We start from the raw sequence: 27,685 nt of genomic DNA, 5'->3' as shown, positions 1-27,685 counted from the left end.
TCCTGAAAGATATTGTTAATAGAAACGTTATCCCTACAGACAAAAATCAGAGGATACAACTGACGATTTACTATAAAACCAGAAAAACGGCCAGCCTACTCATGAGAAACTCTCCAGACACAAAACAGAACGCTTTAAAAGAGACTAACTGTCGTCTATGCCTTCAAATGCCCACTTGGGGACTGTAAGCTCCAAAAAACCCAGTATATAGGCAAGACAACAACATCTCTTTCTAGGCGTTTAACGATGCATAAGCAACAGGGCTCCATTAAGGAACATATAATCTCTTCCCATAACCAAACCATCGCCAGAGAAATCCTAGTAAACAACACAGAAATCATCGATAGATACAGCGATAGCAGGCGGCTTGACGTTTGCGAGGCACTACACATCAAGAAGTCAACACCAGCAATCAACAGCCAATTATTGCACAACTATATTCTACCCACCTCAAGACTCCGCTCCAATATAGAAGCATCAAGAAATATGGACCAATAGGCTTTCTACAAACACTTCTATTCAATACCCATTGTTTCTGTTCTGTCTTGTGTTGATACTTTTAATACCCTATTAATATCCCCTCCTGTTCTGTCTTGTGTTAATGCCACATCACCCTTCCCACCTCACTCAAATGTAGATATAATATCAGAGAGACGTAAGTTCTAATCAGTTGTGTATTTGTGAAGTCTTTGAAAATGTAATAAGTTTTACGAAACGCGCCCGTGTCGCGTCAGACTAGAAATAAAAATGAATTTTGGAGAAGTGATTTTTTATTTACCTCCAACAGTGAAGCGTAATGTACGAAAGATTGAGAAAATTCGTGTTAGAATTATTAATCTTACTTTTTCGGTCATATTTAATAATATATGTCTACAGGAAAGACTGCTACCAAAATATACTTATATATATATATATATATGTATATATATAATATATATATATATATATATATATATATATATATATATATATATAATCACTAAGAACTCTTTTGACCCGGCCAGGATTCGAACGCATGCTGTCCAGGATTACCCCTAAACGTACACAGTACCATGACCACTGCACCAATGATCGTCTAGACGATCATTGGTACGGTGGTCACAGTACTGTGTACATTTAGGGGTGATCCTGGACGGCATGGGTTTGAATCCTGGCCGGGTTAAAAGAGTTCTTAGTGATACATGGCTTGCGCGTTCATGCAGCTTTATATATATATATATACACGAGAAATGTAGGTGTTAAGGCAATCTTCTCTATGGCTGGTGTAAATGCAAATCACATTAAAATAAAGAGTAACAAAATGTTGACTGTTTGGCGGTTGTCTCCTGTGGTAAAGTGAAAGGGAAAAACACGCAAAACAAATCTTATAAATAATTAACTTTAAACAAATATAAACAAAATAAAGATAATCCCTTGGCTATGTACAGTGCGGATCAAAATATATACAAAGACAAAACACAATATAAAATAAAATAATGATTACGTTACTCTACAATAAGCAAGACAAAAATTAGTTAAATGTGCTGAGAACAGTGGGCTGGCTGAAACCTCTACTAATATACAGGACGTAGGCTTAGATAGAAGCGTCAGCTCGAGAGCACAAGAATATTCTGAGGTCAACTGCTCGTGCAATATTAAAAATAGATGATGCAGATGGCGCTGGAGTCGCGTGAAGTCGCTGATTCAGTAATGGGGAGAGTGTTGGTTTGAAGTGGTCGTTTGGTGATCGACGAGGTGGTGCGCCGACAGTGAGGGAGGGGGGTGAGGAGAATGAGAGTAGGTAGTGTACCCCCTGTAGAGACGTCTGTTATTCCACTTATATGCTATTCTTGAATGTGGTATCATGGTGTTGCAGAAGTATAGAAGTAACGTGATATAGGAAGGAGCAGGCTAAATCTCTCTTGAAAGAGATTACTGTCACAGCTCTCCCCCGAAGCCTGCTCTTATGGGTTAAGTTACTTCATTAGACGGTAGAGTGGTAGGAGTAGCTGCCTCTACCTCGTAGACTCCGGAGAGGGCGTCTGCTATGATGTTATCCGAGCCCTTAATGAAGAATATCTCCAGGTTAAAGTTCTGTAGGTACAGAGCCCAGCGTAGAAGACGTTGATTGCTGAATTGGACTTGTTGCAGAAATTGTAAGGGACTGTGGTCTGAATAGATGGGAATGGACCGATTACCTTTTAGGTAAGGTTCGAAATGTTGAAGGTTCAGGACGATGGAGAGGAGTTCTTTTTCTATGGTGCTATAGTTCCTCTGATGAGGCTTCAATTTGTAGCTGAGAGGAAGAACCTCTTCACCACTCTGTGGCATTAGAACGCCCCTGATGCCGGTGCCACTTGCGTCGACATTGATGGTGAAGGGCTTCATAATATCTGGAGAGGCGAAAATGGGATTAGAACATAGCAGAGACTTTAGTTGTTCAAAGGCAACGGTCTGTTGAATGGTCCAATGATATCGTTGCTTGGGGCTGGTCAGATTAATCAATGGTGTCGCTGTAACACGGGTTTGGGTTCCTCTCACTACTTCACTTTCCTTCTACTCCCTCTACCCGTATTCTTACTTTTTATTCTCTACCAAGGGACTCCAAAACTTTTACCAAAGCCAACTCCACGCCACGTGGTCCTAAGACGATTGACCGACTTAGGATTCTACACCCAGTATGACGTGACCTAGGCTCTGAGCAAAACCCTAGAGTCGCCTCTACGCTGCCACCACCAGACCAGTAACACAGAGCAATGATCGAGGTCTGGATCGATCACGCTAATTAATCAACCTTGGGGCTTGATCCCCACTAGTAGTTTATAACCTCGGAAACTTGAGTGTGGAATTAATTTCACGGGAATGATTCGATGTTAGAATCGGCGCCCAATCCAACTCTGCCTCGTGTGGACCACGTGACCAGGACAAGTGTACACATAAAACACATGGAAATAATGAAATGCAAAATATTAACAAATTTAATTTATTAAAAGAAAACTAAAACAAAATCTAAATATGTTCACTCCCTATCACTTTAACACTCCCTACTTGACCTGAATGGCAAATGAGAAGACTATCCCTATAATTAACAATAGCAACTATACCTTGGGCGACCAGCTCTAGATGTTGGGCTGGTCTTGGGGAGAGGTAAGATGTTTGACCTCTTATCCCAGCTGCTCCCGTTTCCACACTGATCTCTCCCTTGTCTCGTCTACCCCAGACAGAGCATTGTAACCTTCCGCCTAGTCAAAGTTTCACCAAGTTACTAGCAAGGTTTAAGTTATAACAATTAACCTCTGTTTGTACTGAATTGATCCAGACTGGTTGAATTATTTTACTGAAATTAGATTACACAAGCCTCTAACGGCAAAGCTGTTCCCGATCACAAAAATGGTTATTAAAACTTTGAGAAATAGTAGACCTGTCAACCCTGCTGACCTATGACCGCCGGTCACTCCGCCTTACAAGTTAGATCTGATTCGTGACGTCACTGATGGTGATTTAAACTCAATAATTAGAATACTCTTGATATTGTATCCAGTACTATTATACAATACAATTTTAATGCAAAATGAATAAAGGCTAATTTTCTCTAAATTACTGAATACTATAGGATGGTTCATTATACGCAGCTATGAACAAAGCGTCGGTTATTTCCACCGCGAATTCCCCTGGGGGTCAGGTCACCATGCGGGCTCAGCTTCCCATTCTCTTTTGTCGATAAACCACTCTGGATAATTCTCACAACAGCCTAGTTTGTTACAATCCCCCCCCGCACAAGCACTTAGTAAACCTTGTTAATTTGTTAAAATTCACGAGGTTTAGTATCCAAACCCACAATTCAACTCATGCCACAAACAAAAGCTAACCTAACTAATAAAATTTGACAAATAATAGTCCAACATCATAATAAACATGTTCATATTTCATAAATTTCTCAGCTGTCAACTGACAGCAATCCTCCAATATCAGGAAACATACATCCTATCCTTACTGACATAGCTAAATAACATGTCCCTACTCTACCATCAAAAAACTAGCTATTAAACTCTCTTGACTCTTCACTAGCCAAGTCCATGTGTCCTCTAGAGCCGGCCACACCGTGCTCAAACAACATTAAAGTTATAACTTCAGACTGAACTTTCAGTCATCCGGGAGCGTACTACGGAACTATCAAGTACACCTCCGTGTACTAACCACTCCCCATCAATGTCAACCTTGACATGTTAAGGAACACACCTAACGTTTATTACATGTATCTAAAAATAAAAAATTCCTATACTATATCACAGGTTTCAGCTGACTGTACAGCCAAGTGTTCTCACTCACTAGAAGTGTCAATGTTTATATTGGTCCGCCTCTCCTGTGTTCAAACATTCTGCAAAAAATAGCACAACATAATTTTCCATAACCGTTTGTTCTGGGCTGAGACAATTACACAGGGGCTTCGATTTTGATTACTGACCAATTTATAGAGTAAAATTCATATATTATACCAGAATTATTTTAAATCTGTTTTTCAACATTTATAAAGTATTGATTCTAAATCTGGTTTTCAACATTTAAACAAAAGTGTCCAGATGTTCTTTACACAGATGTTCAGAGCCAACTTTGTTATTTGTGTCAATTGTTCATATTGAGTAATCGAGAAAAAAAAAATCGATGCTGCTGGATGCTGAATGTAGTCGCTGACGATGACGGTGTCGATCTTGCTTCTTCCCATGTGTAGACATCAATACCTGGTCCTCTTGTACTCCCATCCGGTACTCTTGAATGACGACAGAGTGTAGTAGAGCTGAGTGCCAAGTGACAGCTGTAGAATACTGTTACTTCGGCCATTAATCTTGCTCTCGACAGTCCACACGCCTTCATATCAATCACAGTTCACACGGCAGTCTTGATGTTAAATTTGACGTCGCAGATGACCACAGCAGAGCAGGACTGGATGTACCAACGGTGTCTCTTAGCAGGAGTGGTGTCAGAAGGTCGTAGAGGCGGGTTGCTTGTTTGCAGAACAGGTGAATCTCGTCTTCCATCATTGCTCACGTCATCTCAGGCGTTTCTTGATGTCACCAGGTTACTAGGCCGTAAACACCAACTGTGTACACCCTCGTACCGCCGACTTTAGGCCAAAGGAGACAATTTTGCAACCTTCTATTGGCGAGTCCCGGTACTCTGTAGGGAAACCGTGCCTTCCACCTGTGACCGCCTTACTTCCGCTTTCTTGTTTCTTCAGATGACGTAATCATTAATCTTCCGGCGAAATTCTTGAGTACTGCTACGTGCTTTCCATTTCTTGACCTCTCCTCCAACACTGCTGGAATGGCTGCAGTCTTGATGACGCAGCAGGTGGGTAGTGGTGATCTCGAGACAGCTACCCCGGCGTTGTATGGCACCTCCGGTGACTGCTATAATGTGGACAGCTCGCTGGCCCTGACAACCTCGTTAGTGACGTGAGGCGTCGGCCGGGTGACTCTTGGACAGTCACTCATCCCCAAAGTAACTGATGTATGGGTTACTGGGTCTGGTGGGGGGAGGGCTTTTGTGTAACGTACCTCCCCCCTTGGTCTTTACAGACAAGGGTTCACGTGTGGCTGGAACAACTGGGTCGGTGTACCAATCAGACCTGGGAACAGACAGACACAACACAGCGGAAGCATAGATATACTCTGGGTTTGGTGGAGGTGGAACCCCAGAGCACGGTAAAAGTTGCTACCTGAGTCAAGTATAGACATAGTACATCTCATTGCCTTTACAGGAAAATCTAATGAATAAATTATACTAACCAAGGAAGTTACTTTACTGTATAGCGCGAGATCTCGTCACCATAGGGTGGCGAGACTGCACCTGACTACTGATGAGCGATGACAGAGGGTCATCCTCATCTTCTGACTCGTCGGTGAAGCCATGAGTCAGCACTGCTGAGTCAGGAACTAGACCCGCTGAAGGCAGTTCTAATTCCTCTCTAGCATGATAATGTTTCAATTTATTCACATGAATTGTCCTTTCCACCTGGTCCTCGAACACTCCTTTTATAACAAGATTAACCGGCCCCGCCCTTTTAATTACTCTATAGGGTCCTCGCCACCTCGGAGCTAGTTTCCTGCTCTGATTGGCGGGCGCAGCCTCATTCACTCTCAATACGAGGCTTCCTTCCTTCAACTCAAGAGGGCGCACTTTCTTGTCATAAAAATGAGCATACCGAGTCCGTGCCTTCTTGGACGCTTCAGCTGCAATATTCCATGCATTTCTCATTTTTCCAAGGACTTCTGAAGGATAGTCCTCCCCGTATGCAACATTATGTCTGTTAAGCAGACCTGACGGGAAATTGCATGAATTACCAGTAAACAAATGAAGTGGTTGGGTGTTAATTGATTGGTGGATGGCAGTATTCAAGGCGAACTGAACATAGGGTAGGTGTTCATCCCAGGTGTTTGCATCATGTTCAGCAAGGATTGCAAGCATATCCTTGACTGAACGATTAGTCCGTTCCGTCATTCCGTTTGCTTGTGGGTGGTAGGCCGTTGTAAAAGCCGAAGTTGTCTCTAAAATCTTACAAACTTCTCTAAATATATTCCCATTGAATTCTTGACCCCGGTCAGAGACTAAAACTTTAGGAGGTCCGAATACAGTAACGAACCTACGCAAGAACGCATCTGCAACCGTACGAGAATCCTTCTGAGGTAATGCAACTAGTGTAGTGTATCTAGACAGATGGTCAACTAGCACCAACACGTATCTGTTACCCGCATGACTGTGGTGTAAATCAATCAGATCGGCCCCCACACGATCTAACGGTTCACGAATTTCAGGAAATTCCTGAAGTGGGGCTTGTACCTTAAGGGTGCCTTTCCTCCTCTGGCAACGAGGGCACGACTTCACGAAATTGATTACCTCAGAAAGTAATCCTGGAAAATAAAATAGAGACTTTGCTTTTAAGTGCGTTTTAAAGATCCCCGGATGCCCTGCAATTTTTGAAGCATGTGCAAGCTTTAACGCTGATGACCGCAACGCGTCCGGAATAACTAGCTGAAATACTGCCCTATCATTCTGGCTATTAACATAATACAGGACGCCCTGTTTCATTTCAAAATCATGTATAGGTAAATTCTTTTTCTTTTTGGGGTATTTTCCTCCCTCTAAATACTCAATAATCTCTTTCCATCTAGGCTCGCTCATCTGGTATTCTCTCATTTTATCTGATGGAATGGTTTCAATGTTTTCATTAATCTGTACTGCCGCTATATTTCTACTTAGCGTATCTGGCACAACATGTGCTGGACCAGGCTTGTACAAGATCTGGAATGAGTGGGCCGAAAGTTCGTGAGACCAGCGTGCCATTCGTGGGCATTTCGTTCGCTTTTTAAATATGTGTGTTAATGCTCGATGGTCTGTGTAGATTACAAAATGCCGCTGAAATAGGTAAGGCTCGAAATACCTAACTGATTCTACTACTGCCAGTGCCTCCCGATCCGTAGCTGAATAACGAACTTCAGGTCCTTTGACCTTCCTACTGAAATAGGCTACTGGATGGGGTAAATTATCTGCGTCTCGCTGAATTAAGCACCCGCCAATAGCTATACCGCTGGCGTCAGTGTGCACTTCCCACTCTTTCTCAAAATCAGGAATAGCCAATACCGGTGTCGTGATTAGTTGGTCTTTCAGTTTGCGATAGGCCTCGTCATGTTCAGATTTCCACACAAACTTCGCATTTTTCTTTGTCAGATCAGTCAGGGGTGCTGAAATGCCCGCGAAACCTTCAATATGACGACGAAAATATCCGGCCGCCCCCAAAAACCTACGCACGTCCTTTGCTGTCCTTGGAGTAGGCATGTCAGCAATGGCGCGGCAAGAATCTGGGTCAGGTCGGATACCGTCCGGGCACACCTGGAACCCCAGAAATTTGAATTTCTGAGCCGCCAGGGTGCACTTCTGAACATTCAGCCTGAACCCTGCCTGATCTAACAACTTCAAAGTCTCAGTCAAGTCCTGTAGGTGTTCCTCAAACGTCCTGGAATATATCACAACATCATCCAGGTACGCTAAAGAATGCCTACCCAGTACCGGACTAAGGATAAAGTTGATGGCCCTCTGAAACGACGAAGGCGCTGTCTTCAAACCAAACGGCATCCTACGGAATTGATAAGTGTGCCTACCATCCGAGAATGCTGTTTTTTCCCTATCTTGTTCTGCCACCGGAATCGCCCAATACGCCAATTTTGCGTCAAGAGTTGAGAAATACTTAGCAGCACCAAATTGATCTATTATCTCCTGTATTCGGGGCAACGGATACACATCACCCTTAGTTAATTCGTTCACCTTCCGGTAGTCAACACAGAAACGATAACTACCGTCCGGTTTCCGAACTAGCACAACAGGAGAGAGCCACGGTGACGTACTAGGCTCTATCACGCCCTGTCTCAACATTTTCTGGCACTCCTCCCTGATAATGTTCTTTGCCTGTTCCGGCAACCTCCACTGTCTTGTGTACACAGGCAAATGGTCACCAGTTGGAATGGTGTGCTCGATCATATCAAGGAGACCAATCTGGTCATCCTCTGTCGCAAACAATTTCGGGAATTTTCGTAAAACTCCTCTCAGTGCCTTCCTATCCGCCTGTGCAACATGTTGCAAATCAAGTGCTGAAATTAATTTTTCCACTTCCTCTACATTCTGTGCAACATTTCTCGTTTCGTATTGTACTTTGGATGGTGTTTTAGTGTTCAACATATTCAGTGCACTACATTGTGCAGTGACGGCTGGCGTCTCAGCTGACTCATGGTGAAAGATTTCTGTGTCCTCCACCATGGTTCCCTGAGATACCCTATCACCTGCCCTGAAGCGAAAAGTCTTATGTGAAAGATTGACAACTGGAATGAGTGCACCTTTATCGAGCACTACAACTAAGTGATGAGGAATTAATAAACTATCACATCTCCCAGCCACCTGAAGGGTGGTACCTGGTTGTATGTGACGTCCCACGGCTACTTTAATAAATTTAACAGAATGTGGTGGGCAACTCTGTTTAGTCAATGCATGCAATGCGCATGACCTCTTAACTGTGTCTGGAAGAGACTTAAAAATCAATTTTGGATAGTGCGCATTATATTTCAGCTTCCTCTTAATTGAAGCTACAACTGGAGGATGGTCGATCATCTCCACTGGGTAGGAAGTCTGTCCCAACTGCAACCTGCAGTTCCTAGCCCCTTTTTGAGCAGACAAGGAATAATTAAATCGCGACAGAAAATCAGTTCCCACTAAGATGTGACCAGGAAAATCAAGGTTCTCTACGATCGTACATGTGTGAGGCTGCAATGCCCCATCAATCTCAAAATTAACTGTACCTTGACCTACGATCTCAATCTTTTCCCCATTGACTGCTGTTAATGTCTTTGCGCAACGTTGAAGACGTGCATACTTAAAATTGCTGAAGGCTGACTTTTTAATTACCGTCGCCTGGCTTCCTGTATCAACAAAAGCTGTCAATCTCACACCTTCCACTTTCACCTCAAAAGTAGGCCTACCATCACTAGGAGCCTGCTTTCATGCTTTCGTAGGAGTGACTTCGCAATCCCTCTGTATATGCCCGCGCTTCCAGCAGGAGTAACACCTCCGCGGATCTCTGTTGGTACCCCGCGCAGGGTGGCTCGAACTTGCAGCTGTGGGCTGCTTCCCGCCTGATGAACCCGCGCCACAGTTCCTCGGCTTGGCTCCCTCGCCTTTACTTAACGCCTCTACGTATGGCGACAACTGAGTGCCCGGCGTCTCCGTGCGCATCTGCCTGTCTAAGGCTGTGGCGGCCTGGGGTTGGGGTTGAGGTATGGTGTGGGTGGCCTGGGGTTGGGGTGCGGATTGGGGTTGGGGTCGAGGTATGGTGTGGGTGGCCTCGGGTTGGGGTGTGGATGGAGGTTGAGGTTGAGGTATGGTGTGGGTGGCCTCGGGTTGGGGTGTGGATTGAGGTTGGGGTTGAGGTATGGTGTGGGTGACCTCAGGCTGGGGTGTGGATTGAGGTTGGGGTGGGTATGGGGTGGCCTGGGGCTGGAATGGGTATGGGTATGGGTATGGGGTGGCCTGGGGTTGGAATGGGTATGGGTATGGGGTGGCCTGGGGTTGGAATGGGTATGGGTATGGGGTGGCCTGGGGTTGGAATGGGTATGGAGTGGCCTGGGGTTGGGGGAAGGGTTGGTATGGGAACTGAGGATGGGGTTGGTATGGGAGGTGGGGTTGGGGTTGTAGTGACGGATGAGGTGTACCTAGGTGTTGTGGGTGCTGTGGTATTGGTGTTATGTTGGGTAGTTCCTGCTGTTGGTGTGGTTGTTCATGTTCCCGTTGAACAGGTTGCTGTTCTCTACCGAGCGAAGTGGGACGTCCTGCCATACTAACTGAGGCCCCCTGTCTGCCCTGCTGGCATGGCGTCGATGTTATTTGTGGGGGAACCCAAGACGGCTCTCCCCACTCATGGGACGACTCCTCGCAAGACTCCCCACTCATGTCAATAATAGTATCGCTACTGGGATGGAAAGATACCCTCGACTGCCGAGCCCCATGCAGAACCCGTGAACTCGTCGCTTCAGTCCCACTGACCCCACCTGTGGTGCCAGTTGAGCCACCTGAGCGATCCCCAGTGGTGTCGGAAGAGGCGCTGTCCTCTACACTTCCACTTCCACTCCCACTGGTCCCTATTGACTGGTCACTGTCTGGGTTAAACATTTTCTGTGATTCCTGGTGTGCCACGTCTCTTCTAAACTACCCTTTAGTACACCCTCGACCCGGACTCACTACAACCGTGATCTTACACAAATAAAAAAAAATCACAACTCTATTCTAAGAGAAAACTACTAAATTCCCAAAATAGGAAATACAACGATTTATCGAGAGAATCGCTGAAGTGAATCCAATGAATGAGTGTCTGCCCTGCACTCGTGTCTGACCGTGAAATATCCCGCAGTCCTATTGCTGAAACCTAAGTCCTTTACGTTAAAAAAAATTAAAGAATCTAATTTATATAAAACAATTTAAATGATAACGCAACTAACGCACAGCACTCGTGATGGAGTAATAAAGAATATTTACTGTACTTGAATACTAAACGCACTTGAAGTGAGCAGCGTGGCCCCTGATGACTGATGGAGCGGGACCAGCTGCGCTGAAAAAAACTAAGTCCCGCGCTTTTTCGCTTAAACGCTGAAAAATCAAAATTTTTGTTGTGAAGGAAAATAACAAGTTTTACGTTAATAAACCGCTCTAGCGATTAATATAGACACCCAGGACCTATAAATGCTTACTAAAAATTGAATTTTTATCAAAAACTGCGTTTTTACTCAATTGCTGGACTCTGCCAATTTTTCTGACTCCGAGGGAAAAAAATTTCTATCACCCCAAATATCACAAAACTCCTTTAATTCACAAAAATTTGGGTTTCTCGTTCCCAGATATAAATACGTTATTATTTACTACTGACGTTGTATACAGAACAATACTGACACTTCGGGCGGTTTCAACACTCACTAATTCGATTTTTTGTCAAAATCCGAGATTTTCACCTCCCATGGACTCTGACAATTTTACAACACGATTTTCTCGAAAAATAACTAAATTCGGCAAAAATGTACTTATCACTGTTTAATGCTTTACGAACAGAATTACGTCCCTTGCGCGCACTAGAGAGTAATACTGACCCCAGAATATCCACGAAACATGAAAATTTGAATTTTCGCCAAAAAGTCAGATTCTAGCCCAAGCTGGACTTAGAAAATTTTCCACCTACGTTTCTACTGAAAACAGAGTTCTAAGTCTAAAACACAATTCTACCGTCTTACTGGTAACAACTAGAAAATATCATCCACATCGACTGGGGAATCCTAATGACGCCCAGATCATACACGTGACCCACGAATACAAATTAATTACAGTTAACGACTTTCCGACATCGACTTAGCCGAAAACTTATCCCAAAATACTTAGAAATATACCTCGGACTCTATTAAGCATTTACACGCAACTTACTATCCCTTAAACTCCTTCACTTACTATAGTGACCGACCAATAGCCCTAAGTCCAGAGGATTAACTACACTCTAGCAACAACACCTCTGACTTAAACTAATACAACAGGGAATAGCAAAGCTTAATGTACGCACTTAGCCTAATATGCAAGAAAATGCTAAACACTTGGGAAAATTTTTAACCGGGGATTGAATTTAGGGGAAAAAAAATTAATCTAGAACAACGCAAATAAACGGAAATTACTTTATAAATTTAAGTATACTTAATTCAAAAATGCACTCGACTTAATCTTATAATTGCTCCTACCGGCTCGCCGTACCACACCTAGCCTAGAGGCCACACCATCTAGGTTCCAACAGAGCGACACGCAGCTTTCAGCAACAATTATGACTAGGGACGACTCAACCTCCACTAAGTGTGCGATCACTTAGTTGTTGAATCGCTGCTAGGTAGGTTACTAGTCCGTCCCTCGGAGGCCGCAACGCCCTTCACGGATTACGTTTTTCCTAGCGTTTTGGGTCGTCTAATAACGCCCTCGGACTATCTACTGGCGTCCCACAGATATATCCGCCCCCGACAGCCCTCAAGGAACTGCTGTTGAGAGTATGGTGGCTCCCAACACCTCTGAATTAATTGCAATGGGTCGAGTATGGTACCCAGTCCAATCAACTCGGAGCGGTCTCCTTTTCAATAAATCTATTTTAACAGCCTAATCTTACTAACTAAACCTTAATCATATCAGCCCGCATGACCCAAGATTCGCCAATCCCCACTCAAACGCACTGTTGTGGGGTGCACTGCTAATCCTGGCCCGCGGCTGTCTCCTTAGCATCCGCGCACGTGTTCGAACGGCTAGACGCGTGAGCCTTTCAACAATTTCAAACAAAATTGTTGAAACCACCGCTGTGCACCATTGTAACACGGGTTTGGGTTCCTCTCACTACTTCACTTTCCTTCTACTCCCTCTACCCGTATTCTTACTTTTTATTCTCTACCAAGGGACTCCAAAACTTTTACCAAAGCCAACTCCACGCCACGTGGTCCTAAGACGATTGACCGACTTAGGATTCTACACCCAGTATGACGTGACCTAGGCTCTGAGCAAAACCCTAGAGTCGCCTCTACGCTGCCACCACCAGACCAGTAACACAGAGCAATGATCGAGGTCTGGATCGATCACGCTAATTAATCAACCTTGGGGCTTGATCCCCACTAGTAGTTTATAACCTCGGAAACTTGAGTGTGGAATTAATTTCACGGGAATGATTCGATGTTAGAATCGGCGCCCAATCCAACTCTGCCTCGTGTGGACCACGTGACCAGGACAAGTGTACACATAAAACACATGGAAATAATGAAATGCAAAATATTAACAAATTTAATTTATTAAAAGAAAACTAAAACAAAATCTAAATATGTTCACTCCCTATCACTTTAACACTCCCTACTTGACCTGAATGGCAAATGAGAAGACTATCCCTATAATTAACAATAGCAACTATACCTTGGGCGACCAGCTCTAGATGTTGGGCTGGTCTTGGGGAGAGGTAAGATGTTTGACCTCTTATCCCAGCTGCTCCCGTTTCCACACTGATCTCTCCCTTGTCTCGTCTACCCCAGACAGAGCATTGTAACCTTCCGCCTAGTCAAAGTTTCACCAAGTTACTAGCAAGGTTTAAGTTATAACAATTAACCTCTGTTTGTACTGAATTGATCCAGACTGGTTGAATTATTTTACTGAAATTAGATTACACAAACATCTAACGGCAAAGCTGTTCCCGATCACAAAAATGGTTATTAAAACTTTGAGAAATAGTAGACCTGTCAACCCTGCTGACCTATGACCGCCGGTCACTCCGCCTTACAAGTTAGATCTGATTCGTGACGTCACTGATGGTGACTGAAACTCAATAATTAGAATACTCTTGATATTGTATCCAGTACTATTATACAATACAATTTTAATGCAAAATGAATAAAGGCTAATTTTCTCTAAATTACTGAATACTATAGGATGGTTCATTATACGCAGCTATGAACAAAGCGTCGGTTATTTCCACCGCGAATTCCCCTGGGGGTCAGGTCACCATGCGGGCTCAGCTTCCCATTCTCTTTTGTCGATAAACCACTCTGGATAATTCTCACAACAGCCTAGTTTGTTACATCGCTACCGTACTGAAACTTTTTACAAACCTACGATAGTAAGATGCAAGGCCAAGGAAGCGCAGGAGCTGCTTCCTGGTTGAAGGTTGTGGGTAATTCTGGATGGCTTGAGTATGAATGTCTAAAGGAGCTAGGCTGCCATTTCCTATCACATGACCAAGATAACGCACATTACCTTTAGCAAAGGCGGACTTGCCCAAGTTGATGGTAAGGCCAATTGTCAGGAGCTTGGAGAACAATCGTTGCAGCTGGAGCAGATGTTCGTTCCAGGTGTCAGTTGCCACAATGATGTCATCCAAGAAGGCGTAGGTGTGATCTAGGCCATGGATGACGCAGTTGACAGCTCGCTGGAAGGTGGCCGGGGCATTACACAGTCCAAAAGGAAGGCGTTCATATCTTTACAGGCCAAAAGGAGTGGTGAAGGCAGATATTTCCTTAGCCCGCTCTGTGAGACTAATCTGATAGTAGCCCTTTAACAAGTCAATCTGGGAAAGATAAGTAGCATTACCTACGGCGTCAAGGATATCATCTATACGAGGTAAAGGGTAAGCATCCTTGACGGTCATGAGGTTCAGTTTCCTATAGTCTGTACATAATCGTACTTTACCGTGAGGTTTCGGCACCAAGATGCAGGGTGAGGCCCAAGGGGACTCACAAGGGGTGGCCAGCCCATGATTCAGAAGGTACTGTACCTCAGCACGCATAACTTCCTTTTTGTACGGGCTGATGCGGTAGAAGGGTTGACGAATCGGCCGGGTACCAGAAAAGTAGCTGGACATTACATTCCTGGGATCATCACTTAACAATTTCTGATGTTCTTGGAATACTCTGATGAGAGGAGCACTGTTACAGTCCTGCAAATATTTAGGAAGATCTGTAAGAATTTCCGAGTTGGAAGGTACTAACTCAGAGTTAGTGCTTCCAGGAGGAGAAGCAGGGAAGGTCTCACTGTGGAGGTATGGATCTTGAAAGGTGGAGAGATACTAACACAGTGGGGGTGTACCTTTATACTTCTTCAAAAGATTGACCTGGCACAACTGTGTCCTCCGCCGCCTATCTGGAGTCTCAAGAACGTAGTTGTGGTTGTTTCTGCACTCCTTGATGCGGTAAGGTCCTGAAAACTTATTTTGCAATGGAGAACCAGGGATCGGAAAATATGCTAAAACGATGTCTCCTGCTTTACATTTCCTGATTTTACTATGTTGGTCAAAATGAGTCTTCATTCTATCTTGAGCTTTTAATAAATTATCGTTGGCAAATTTATGCACTCGCTCTAGAATGTGCTTTAAGTTTTGAAGAAACTGGGGCACATACTGAGGGTCACTGAAGGTGGCATTACGTAGAGAGTCTTTAAAAGCTTTAAGAGGAGTACGGCACTTACGTCCGTAGAGCATCTCATAAGGAGATACTCCTAGAGACTCATTTGGGAGACTTCTGAAAATACACATGATGATGTCAAGTTGTTTATCCCAGTCTTTCATATTTTCATTGCAAAATTTCTTAAGGAGTGATTTTATAGTTTGGTGACTACGTTCAAGAGAACCCTGTGAAGCAAGATGATAGGGGCTGGACAATACCTGAGTAATGTTGAATTCTTCCAGTGTCTTCTTGAAGAGATCACAGGTGAAGTTGGTGCCACAGTCACTTTGAATCTCCCGAGGAAAACCATATTGTGTAAAGATCTTCAACAGTTGCTTCACCACAGTAGCAGCCGTAATGTTCTTTCCAGGAACTGCTATGGGGAATCTGGTGGTTGGACACACGATGGTTAGTATATAAACGTTGCCGGAACTGGTCCGGGGTAAAGGACCAACACAGTCTATGATGAGTCTGCGAAAGGGTTCCGCAGGCACCGGGATAGGAATCAAAGGAGCCTTGGGAAAAGAGATTTTAGGTTTTCCTGCCATCTGACATGTATGACACTGTTGTATATACGTTTTTACATCCTGAATCATACCTGGCCAGTAATAGTCTTGTCTGATGGCGTGATAGGTTTTATTAAAACCGTAGTGAGAAAGCGCTCCATGGGCCAGGTGTAGAATATCAGGCCGTAGGCTGGTGGGAACTACTAGTTGGTCGACATTAGCCCAATCGTCATCCTCCGTTAGTTTACTGGGTCGGTACCTGCGGTAGAGCAATTGGTTCTCTATAAAGAACCCAGGAATACTATCAGATTGAGTCTCGGCCTGGAAGAATAATGGTGTTAATGAGGGATCCTCCCTCTGCAACTTACGGAACTCCAGCATAGTAAGATTCGGTGGCAGATTATGATGGACAAGGGCAAACACCAGCAAATTTGAATACATTTACTGGACAAGGCACATGGACAATACATATACACGTATAATAATATGTATCTCCAACACTCTAAACAATTGTAGTCAGGTTGCACTCCAATACCATCAGGACTCTATCATCTGCTTATCAAGTGGTATCCTAACTCCTGACTCACCACCTAATAATACCATCCTCATCAAGTAGGTCAAGTCTTATAAGACAATATTGCACTATCAGCCTCACCAAGTGGGTAAATCATGCAGAAAATATGATATGGCGCTACCAACTCTGGAACATATAAATATCTGCAGGCAATTCAGCCTATGGCTAAAAATTTATAAACATCAACATAAATATTCCCTGATAAACAACAATGATCAATCAATCACCCTATCAGTCCTAGAACACATATATGTCACTGCAGGTAATCCAGCCTGCGGTCATAACTATATTTAAGTAAAAGTACTTCTTGAAACAAAAATAGTAATCAGTCATACACCTTTCACTGCGTCTTGCACGCTAATGGCAACCAAACACTCTACCAACTCCCTACAATTAGTCAACTAGAACTTCCCGTCCACATCTGGAAGTTCACTACCCTGACATCATCAGGTTCTTCCGGGTTTATCTTCCAGGATCCTCCGCAAATCTTCCAGGCCGCTACACCATGAAGTCTTCCTTGAGCAACAATGGTGCTTCACCATTGGTATCACAAAAGCGTGTGAAACTTCATTCTACTACTCCTCTTCTCACAGCTTGAGGTTCTTTTCCTCACTATATGCCTGCTCTCCCACAGAGCTTAGTACCTTCCACAATCTTGGAGTCTCATCAACTACTCCCTCTCTGCTGGCTTCAACGTTCTCAGCAACTTCTTCCCTAGACAAACCTGCAACCCATTGACACGCCAATAAAAATGTTTCCCTATGAACACATAAACGAAATAAACCACACAATATGTTTACACCCAACATCTCTCTGCTCTCTTCATGCTGTGAGTGTGGACTGACGTTTGGGCTGGTCCATCCTCCGCCCGGCCCAGCGGCCCTCGAGGCAGCTGTCCTTCTCAGTTGCCCTCCAGTGGTCGGAGTGGACAAACATCGCTCCACCCTCCAGGATGTTCTTCCATCTTTACTCTCTTATTTTAGGCCTTCTGCCTTAATAATATATGCCTAATGTATCAATAAACATTCGTTACGACCGCTGGGCACACTATCAACTATAGACAATCACTGTAAACTGGTTAAAATTATGCTTACCACAAAAAGGTCTCCTGCAGGGCGCTCCTCGATGGGGCGGCGACACTCAGGGCGCCTCAGGCTACCCCCAGAACTGCTTTAACTGCTCCCTCAACACCTTCTGCAGTTCCTGACTTGAACTGACATGCCTCCGAACTTATTCCTCAGTCGAGACGTCTGTCCACTTCCTTCCTCTTGAAGGTATATCAAACAGGGGGTTCCTCTCTAACAAGGGGTCAAACGGAGCACGCCCTCCCCTCACGATTTCTTCAGCTCAAGCTCCTCTCAAGCGAGCCTAACGCCTCCAGCAAACTCGCCACATCTTATATCAAGTCGTTTACTTATTTTTTTATTCACTGTCCACATTCTTAAATTATCTATCAAATCCAACCAATTATTTTACATATGAACCTTCATGTCTATATTTCTTTGACCTCCTAGTCAGGTCAGGCCTAATAGAATAATTCTCAAAGGGGAGACTCGTTTTTCGGCTACCTAGGATCATAACACTCCCTCCCCCTTGTTTTTGAGAATTATTCCAGTGGCTAGGCTCGAGATAACGCATCAGCCACTACATTGTCTCGTCCTCTTATGTGCTTTATCATCAGGTCATACTCTTGGAGCAATAAAAACCACCTGGTTACCCTCTGGTTCGCATGCTTCACTTTTCTCAGGAAAACTAGGGAATTATGGTCTGTATACACCGTCACTGGGTCTCCTCCCCCCCTCACATACACTTCAAAATGTTTCAGTGCCATCACCAGTGCCAATGTCTCTTTCTCCACCATACTGTACGACCTCTGGTGCTTAACGAACTTCTTCGAGAAAAAGGACACGGGGCAATAAATTCCATCACTCTGCTGCGTCAATACAGCTCCAGCCCCTATGTCACTGGCATCTACAAATAACGTATACGGCACTCCAAAATTTGGCGACACTAGTACAGGCGCCTCGGTCAAAAGTCTTTTGGTCTTTTCAAACGCTTCTTGTGCTGTTCCATTCCACTCTCACTTCTTGCTCTTTGATAGCAAACTCGTCATAGGAGCGGCTACAGTGGAGAAATTTTTGCACAAGGTATCTCAACAATTCTTTCTTACTCCTGGGTACTGTGAAGTTGTCGATGGCCTCTACCTTTGTTCTTACCGGAGCAACCTCACCTTGCCCTACTATATATCCAAGGTACTCCAGGCGGGCTCTCCCGAACTCTCTTTTTGCTAAGTTGATCGTCATGTTGGCCTTCTCCAATCGATCGAACAAATTTAAAGGTCAATCCACGTGATCCTTCCAGGAATCAGCGATCACTATATCATCGATGTACACTGCACATCCTTTGTAATACCTAATTCATTACTCGTTGGAAACAACAGCCACTATTCTTCATTCCGAACGATACCACTTTATACTGGTACAAGCTTTATACTGGTACAAGTTATTACGAAATGCGTTCGAGTGTCGAGTCAGACTAGAAATTGAAATGAATTTTGGAGAATTGATTTTTAAATTACCATCAACAGTAAAAAGAAACATAAGAAATATTGAGAAAATTCGTGTTAGAATTATTAATCTTACTTTTTCGGTCATATTTAACAACATATGTTTACAAGAAAGACTGCAACCAAAATATACTAATATATATATTTCTATATAAATAAAAATCTAAATGTTCATTTGTTCAAAATCGCTAATCTCCGAAAGTTCTTCACCGATTGCTTTGAAATTTTCACACAACATTCCATTTGCATCCAGGCAAGTTTCTATATACATACTATATCGATATCACGTCTGTGACAGGATTTAAAAAAAAAACTGTTTTTCGTGTGAGGGAAATCTTCGAAACCTCTTTACCGATTGCTTTGAAATTTTGATACAACGTTGCATTGGAATAGGCGAGTGTTTTTATATGTCTACTATATACATGCTTCAACTGTGACAGGAAAAAACATGCTTTTTTTGAAAAACAGTGCCTTCTGTAGGACGAAGGAGCAATACACGCTTTAATCTCCAAAAGTTCTTCACTGAATGCTTTAAAATTTTGACACAATATTCCATTCAAATACGTACATGTTTTTATATACCTACTATTTAGCTGACACACCTGTGACAGCTAAAAAGATGCATTTTTAGAACAGCACCATCTGTTGCACATAAGACCAACACAAGCTATTCTAAATATGTTACGAGTCCATTTCAATGTTTCCGATTGCATTGATAAATTGAATTTTCATATATTTTGATTTATTTTAATTTTGATTTAATTATTTTGTGTGACGTTGCGTTGGAATTGAGCTGTGTTGTTTATCATACCGTTCATTTCGTGGGTATAGTTTATTTGTTTCTTTTTTCATTGCTTTTAATTTCTTTTTTTTATCTGTTCTTATTATTTTTCCGTGCAATTGGTGGTAAAATTGAGCTGTCGATTGATCTGTGTTTGAATTTAAATATTTCGCTAGTGTTTTTTGTTTTTGTTTTGAAAACACGAAAATGGACACGTTTATTTCGCAGCTCCAAATGTGCAACAAACAGCAGTGAATCCACCGGCTACAGCGTTAACTGTTTTTTTTCATGTAATGTCAAAATGACGTATTTGCGAAAACAATGCTATATTCGGAAGTGCCTACGTATTACACATGGAATGCCAGTAGCAAATAATGTGAACAACGCAAACGAGGAGAGCGAGTCGACGGACGACCTGGCATATTCAAATAAACCACGATAGGCAGACTGTACACCGTGCATCCTAATCAGGATGAATGCTTCTTTCTTCGCATTTTGTTGGTAAATGTGCTCGGTCCAACGTCTTTCCAGCAATTGAGATTTGTCAACGGTGTAATACATGCCACTTCCCGTAGTGCATGTCATGCTCTGAATTTATTGGATATCGACAGGCACTGGGATGTATGCATTAATGACGCGTCCAACACGTCACATACAAATAAAATTCGTGCATTGTTTGCAATCATATTGACCACCGGCTCTCTGTTATCTCCAACAGAGTTATGGGAGAAATATAAATTGCACAAGGCTGAAGATATTATCCGTCGAATATGCAAGGCAAATTCAAATATGAACATGGATTTTACAGCAAAAATGTACAACAAAGCGTTCATAATGATTGAAGAAGTGTGCTTAGAAATCGCGAACAAATTTCTCAATCAATTGGAAATGCCATCACCGAATCGATCTACTGCTGCTTCGTTTGATGTAGAATTGCGTTGTGAACAAAATTACAACACGGGTGATCTATTGTCGTATGTTTAATCAAATATTCCTAGGCTAACGCTTGAGCGAAAAGGCATTAACAATCAAATAATTCAAACTGTCAATAACGGGCTTGGAGAAATCTTCTTAGATGCGCAAAGAGGAACTGTAAAACCTTCCTAATTATATTGATTCTGGCAGCATTTCGATCCCAAAATGGCATAACCTTAGCTCTTGCATCATCCGGAATTGCTCTGACATTGCTAACAGGTGGAAGAACTGCTACTTCGGCTTTGAAATCGCCATTGAACATGCAATTCATTGAAACTCCCACGTGCAACATTTTCAAAGCATCCAGCATTGGAAAAGTATTGCAGAAATGCAAACTTATTGTTTGGGATGAATGCACAATGCTCCACAAAAAATCCCTCGAGGCTCTTGATCGATCATTGCAAGATTTGCGAAAAAAATCAGACCATTTGGGAACGCAATAATATTGCTTGCAGTAGATTTCAGGCAAATATTACTTGTAATTCCTCGGTCGACACCAGCGGACGAAATAAATGCTTGCCTGAAATACTCTACTTTGTGGCACCACGTAAATACATTTAAATTAACTACAAATATGCGTGTAGTTATGTTGCTACTGAAAAACGATCCATCAGCTGAGATATTCTCACATCAATTTCTGGAAATTGGGAACGTAAACGTGCCGGTTGATCTGACCTCAGGACGAATTTCATTGCCTCATAAATTCTGCAATTTAATGACGTCCAAAGAAGAACTGGTTGAAAAAGTATTTCCCAATATTCAAACCAATTATAAGAATCACGACTGGCTAAGTGAACGAGCTATTCTTGTGGCCAAGAACAAAACGTCTAAGAACTTAAGAACATTCAAGCGAGGCAGTCACATACAAGTTCGTCGACACTGTTGTGGAAGAAGATAAAGCAGTTAATTATCCAAAATGTTTTTTAATTCACTCGATCTGCCAGGGATACCATCACACGTACGGCAATTGAAAATCGGCTTGTCAATTATCATGTTACGAAATATCAACCAGCCAAAACTTTGCAACGCCACGCGCCTTGCAGTAAAAAAATTAATCAGCAACGTCGTAGAAGCAACAATCTTGACACGACCTTTCAAAGGTGAAGATGTCCTCATTCCTCGCATTCCAATGATTCCAACAGATATGTCATTTCAATTTAAAAGATTGTAATTTCCAATTCGATTGGCGTTTGCAATCACTGTCAACAAAGCCAATCTTTAAAATTCTGTAGTTTATATGTAGACACGGATTGCTTCTCACATGGACAATTATATGTTGCGTGTTATACAGTCGGCAAACCAGACAATCTCTATATCTCCACAGACAATGGAACAACAAAACCACAATGTATACCCACAAGCTTTGTGAAATTAAACATATTAGAAACGTGCGCTTTTTCTTTTCTTTCTTAGCCATTTAACCAGACTGAGCCACAGCAACGCGTGGCGGGTACTGCTAGTATATAAATAAAAATGGAAATGTTCGTTTGTTCAAAATCTCTAATCTCCGAAAGTACTTCACCGATGGCTTTGAAATTTTCACACAACATTCCATTCACATCCAAGCATGTTCTTATATACATTCTATATTGATGTCACGTCTTTGACGATAAAAAACATGCTTCTTCTTAAAAACTGTGTTTTTCATATGTTTTTCATGTGAGGGAAATCTTTGAAACCTCTTTACCGATTGCTTTGAAATTTTGACACAATGTTGCATTCGAATAGGCGTGTATTTTTATATATATACTATATACATGCCTCACCTGTGACAGGAAAAAACATGCTATTTTTGAAAAACAGCGCCATCTGTTGGACGTAAGGGCAACACACGCTGTAATCTCCGAAAGTTCTTCATCAATTGCTTTGAAATTTTGACACAACGTTGCATTCGAATAGGCGCATCATTTTATATACCTACTACATAGATTTTACCTGGCACCCCTGTGCCAGGTAAAAACATGCGTTTTGGAAAAACAGCGCCATCTGTTGCACATTATAGCAACATGAACGCTATATTAAATATATCACGAATTCCATTTGAATGTTTCTGATTGCATTGATAAATTTTATTTTCATAGATTTCGATTTATTTTATTTCTAATGAATTATTTTGTGTGACATTGTGTTGCAATTGAGCTGTGTTGTTTACCATACCGTTCATTTCGCAAGTATAAGTATAGATGCCACACCTGTTACAGGAAAAACTATGCTTTCAATGTTTCTGATTGCATTGTCAAATTGAATTTTCTTAGATTTTGATTTTTTTCATTTTGACTTAATTATTTTGTGTGAATTGTGTTAGAATTGAGCTGTGTTGTTTTTCCAGACCATTAATTGTGTGAGAAAAGTTTATTTTTATATTTTTTTCATATTTTCATTTCATTTTATTAACTGTTTTTCTTATATTACAATGATAGGAACATCAGATCACTTGATGTTCCCAATTTTCTGATGGGAACATCGGATTATTTGGGAAGGCATCTGATAAGGGAGTGGGGAATGGTGGGGATGATGAGGTGACGGAAGTGAGAGATGGTGCGGAGGACGAGGGGACAAGGGAGGGGTAATGGTGGGGAAGGATGAGGGGACGGGGGAGTTTGGGATGGTGGGGACGAGGGGATGGGGAAATGGAAAATGGTGGGGAGGACATAGGGACTGGGGAGTGGGGAGAACAAAGGGACAGGGGAGTAGGGCATGGGGGAGTGGGGAGGACGAGAGGACGGTGGAGTGGGGAATGGTTGGGAGGCCGAGGAGACGGGTGAGGGGAAAATGATGAGGAGGACTGGGGGACAGGGCAGGTTGCTGTGGCTGGGTACTACTAGTCCTAAGAATAAGAACCCAACAACGAACGCTCACGTACCGCTCCTGACGACTCTGCCGCCCCTCCAGTTTTGTTACCTGCTCCTTGAGCTCACGGCTGCCCACAGATGATGTAGAATCCCCTGAAGTACACAGTGACCCAAATGTGATTGAAACAAACGACAAGACCAACCCATATTATCCCATTTCGACCTCATTAGTGTTGCTCCCTGGAGGAAGTTGTTCCCAACGTTCATAATAATAATAATAATATTTTATTCAGGAAAAGTACATACATAGGTGCAAAGTTACAAACATAATGTTGGATTTATAGATAGAGCTAGTATATACAATACCTAAAGCCACTAATACGCATAGCGTTTCCAGCAAGGTGTAGGGGAAAAACACTTAGACTAAAACTTAATAGTAATTGGGAGAAAAGTATAAATTGTGTTGAAAAAGAGGAATAAAAAAATGAAGAAAAGGGAGGAACATGGAAAAAATCCGCAATTGTACAAGTTGGTCAACAAACAGCATTGTTTAGAATAGCAAGACATGGGTTGACATTTAGAGACTAAAGTAGGTTACATTGAGCTAATTAAGTAGTAGTTATCTTGAGGTTATCTTGAGATGATTTCGGGGCTTTTAGTGTCCCCGCGGCCCGGTCCTCGACCAGGCCTCCACCCCCAGGAAGCAGCCCGTGACAGCTGACTAACACCCAGGTACCTATTTTACTGCTAGGTAACAGGGGCATAGGGTGAAAGAAACTCTGCCCATGGTTTCTCGCCGGCGCCTGGGATTGAACCCAGGACCACAGGATCACAAGTCCAGTGTGCTGTCCGCTCGGCCGACCGGCTCCCTCATGGAGTTAGTTAGTTCAACTCTTAAACTGGTTGAGAGAGGTACAGCCTTTGGCATGATTAGGGAGGTCATTCCACATGCTGGGTCCCTTGAGTTGTCGAGCATTTCTAGTTTGGTTAAGGCGCACTCTTGGAATATCAAATAGGTATTTGTTTCTGGTGTGGTGTTCATGGGTTCTGAACAACCTTCTAAGAAGTTTTTATGGCCAGGATTGACATTACAGTTCAGAGTTTTAAATATATAGAGTACACAAGAGAGGATGTGCAGTGACTTAATATCTAACATATTCAAAGATTTGAGTAAAGGTACCGAGTGCTGTCTGGGGCCAGAGTTAGATATTGTTCTAATAGCAGCTTTATGTTGAGTAATTAGAGGACGTAAATGATTTTGGGTAGCAGAACCCCAAGCACAAATACCATAATTGAGATAAGGATAGATGAGAGAGTAATAGAGCGTCACCTGGGCAGGGCGGGGTACATAATATCTGATCTTAGAGAGAATGTCACCAGTTTTAGAAACTTTTTTTTATATATTTAGAATGTGTCCCTGGAAATTCAGCTTGTTATCGTTGAAAACACCAATGAATTTGCCATCTACTCTGTTACTAATTTGGATATTGTTTATTCTTAGATTAATTTGATTTGAGGATTTATTACCAAACAAAATATAGAAAGTTTTGTCAATGTAAAGGGTGAGTTTGTTAGCAGTTAGCCAAAGATGGACATTATTTAGTTCAGTATTCACTGTGACATTTAGAGCAAGAGGGTCAGGACTGGAGAAAATGAAGGTTGAGTCATCAGCAAATAAAATTGGTTTGAGGTGTTGAGAGGCATGTGGAAGGTCATTAATAAATATGAGAAAGAGGAGAGGGCCAAGTAGGCTCCCCTGAAGAACACCAATGTTGATGGGTAGGGTTGGAAAAATGGAATTATTCACAGAAACATACTAGGGCCTGTCAGTAAGGTAAGACTGAAGATATTGGAGGGAGTGACCTCTGACTCCATAATGATGTATTTTAAGAAGAAGGTTTTGGTGACTGACAGTGTCAAAAAGCCTTACCTAGGTTAACAAGTAACCCAACCGGGAACTCATTTTTATGAAGAGCCGCATGTATCAAGTTAATCATACTAATTAGTGCATCAGTAGTGCTCGTTTTGGGTCTGAAGCCATATTGGCAAGAGCTATGTATATTGTGTTTGGGGTAGATTAGAGTAAAGCTGCTTGTAGATTAGCTTTTCAAATATTTTTAACAAGTTTGGCAGAATTGATAAAGGTCTGAAGTTGTTGACATTAGTGGCATCACCACATTTATGGACTGGGGTTACTCTCTCTCTTTTTTTAGAATATCTGGAAAGGTTTGGAGTTCACGTTATGTGTTTTAGAGCAATGCAATGGCAGGAGCTAAATATCTGGAGGCTTTATTGTAAATTAGAGTTAGTATCTCAGCAAGGGCATTAGACTTTGCTTTAAGTGAAAGAATTATCTCATTAACATCAGTGGAGTTAGCAGGCATTAGATACAGAGACTACCTTACAGGTAGTCCTTGACATTAGTACGGGAGGATGGAATATCATTAGTTAGGGATGTCCCAATGGATGAGAAGAACCTTTTTAATTCAATAGCAGTATCAGAGGCTGAAAGCAAACCGTCGTTATTGGATAGGAGTATTGGTTTTTGTTACGAACCCGGATCCAGCGTCCGAGCCTGGAGCAGTGACAACCACGCCATCTGTGGCTCAGCTCCCAAAACCCCCGCCAAACGGACGACGACACCTGGTGAGGACAGCGTGTACTGGCCTCGAGGACCAGTTTCCAGTCTGGTTCAGCGCTCAACACCGCCGCCACTGACCTCTGGTGAGGTGGTGCTCCGACGACAGCGCCATCTATGGACTGGATACGTCAGGTGTTTGTGCCCGAGCCCGTAAGTGAGGTGTTTTAGTGTGTCCCAGTCATTGATGACGTGTCTGTTTACAGAGTCGACCTGGGACCGCTGTGTTGAGGGTTGAGTCAGTCTACCCGAGGCAGCCAGTCTCCATACCTTGAACCTTGCTGCAGCTGTTGTGACGTCGTCCCCCCGGAAGAACACTGTGGTGTGTTAGCCTGCCAGTGGAGTGGCAGTAAGAGGATTTACCCGGGACCGACTGTTGGAGACGATCATCCACTGGGGTATTGAGGACAGGAGGGTGATTTGTGATATTACACGAGACTCCTGTCTAGGGCGTACCCCTTATATCGTTCGTGGAGTGGCCGTACCAGCCTTGGTGGCTTAGAACCTGCCAGCGGACCAGCTGGACGTGTGGTTGACGGCCTCCACGACGGTGCCCCCAGTGGACCTGTGTTTTGGCTGACCTGTGGCCCGGGTAGGCTCGGCATTCTCAGAGAACACGTCGTGAGGCCACGAAGAAAGCACCGCGGACTCAGCCCCTAGCTTCTTGATCCAGAGTCTTCAGCAGAAGACTATATTGTGCATAATCCCCTTGTATAGTGTTAATACCCCTCCCCCTGTGCACTGTTTGATTTTATATATTTAATTGGTGATGGTAATAAGTATAATATTAAGTTCTTAGCTTTCTTTCCCTACTCCCTTTAAGTTACTTGCATCACGGATCTCATCCCTTGATAGCCACTACTGGCTTGGGAACGGATACATATATCTTCCTCTAACAACATCAGAGTAAGGACCCCGTTGCGTCCCGAGAGGGCCGTAACATAATTGGCATCCCCAGCGGGATCCGTCCCCTTGTTAAGTATGTTTGACAGGGGTGGTGAAGTGGCGTAATCCCTGTAAATAATTCCCCCTGTCTTGCCAGATTAAAATATCTGAGTAAACCAGAGCTTGTACTAGTGAGCGCCTACCTGGAGATAAAGATCCGTGCCAGTGATTCCCGTGTGGAGATCTTGTCCAAGGTACACCGGCACCTGAAGGCAGAAGAGAAACAGGAAGGCGAGACTCTTAGTACAAAGGAAAGTGCAGACATAGCTTCCACGGAAAAGGAAGATAAGGGCAGTGACGTTGACAGTGATGCAGGTGAGCTTAATATCAGCTTCCTAACAGTCAAGATGCGTGCCCTAGAAATTAATCGGGAAATTGAATGGAAGAAGTTAGAAATGGAAC

This window comes from Procambarus clarkii, unplaced genomic scaffold (assembly GCF_040958095.1).
Source record: "Procambarus clarkii isolate CNS0578487 unplaced genomic scaffold, FALCON_Pclarkii_2.0 HiC_scaffold_204, whole genome shotgun sequence".
Lineage (NCBI taxonomy): Eukaryota > Metazoa > Arthropoda > Malacostraca > Decapoda > Cambaridae > Procambarus > Procambarus clarkii.
This window is presented reverse-complemented; position numbering follows the sequence as displayed.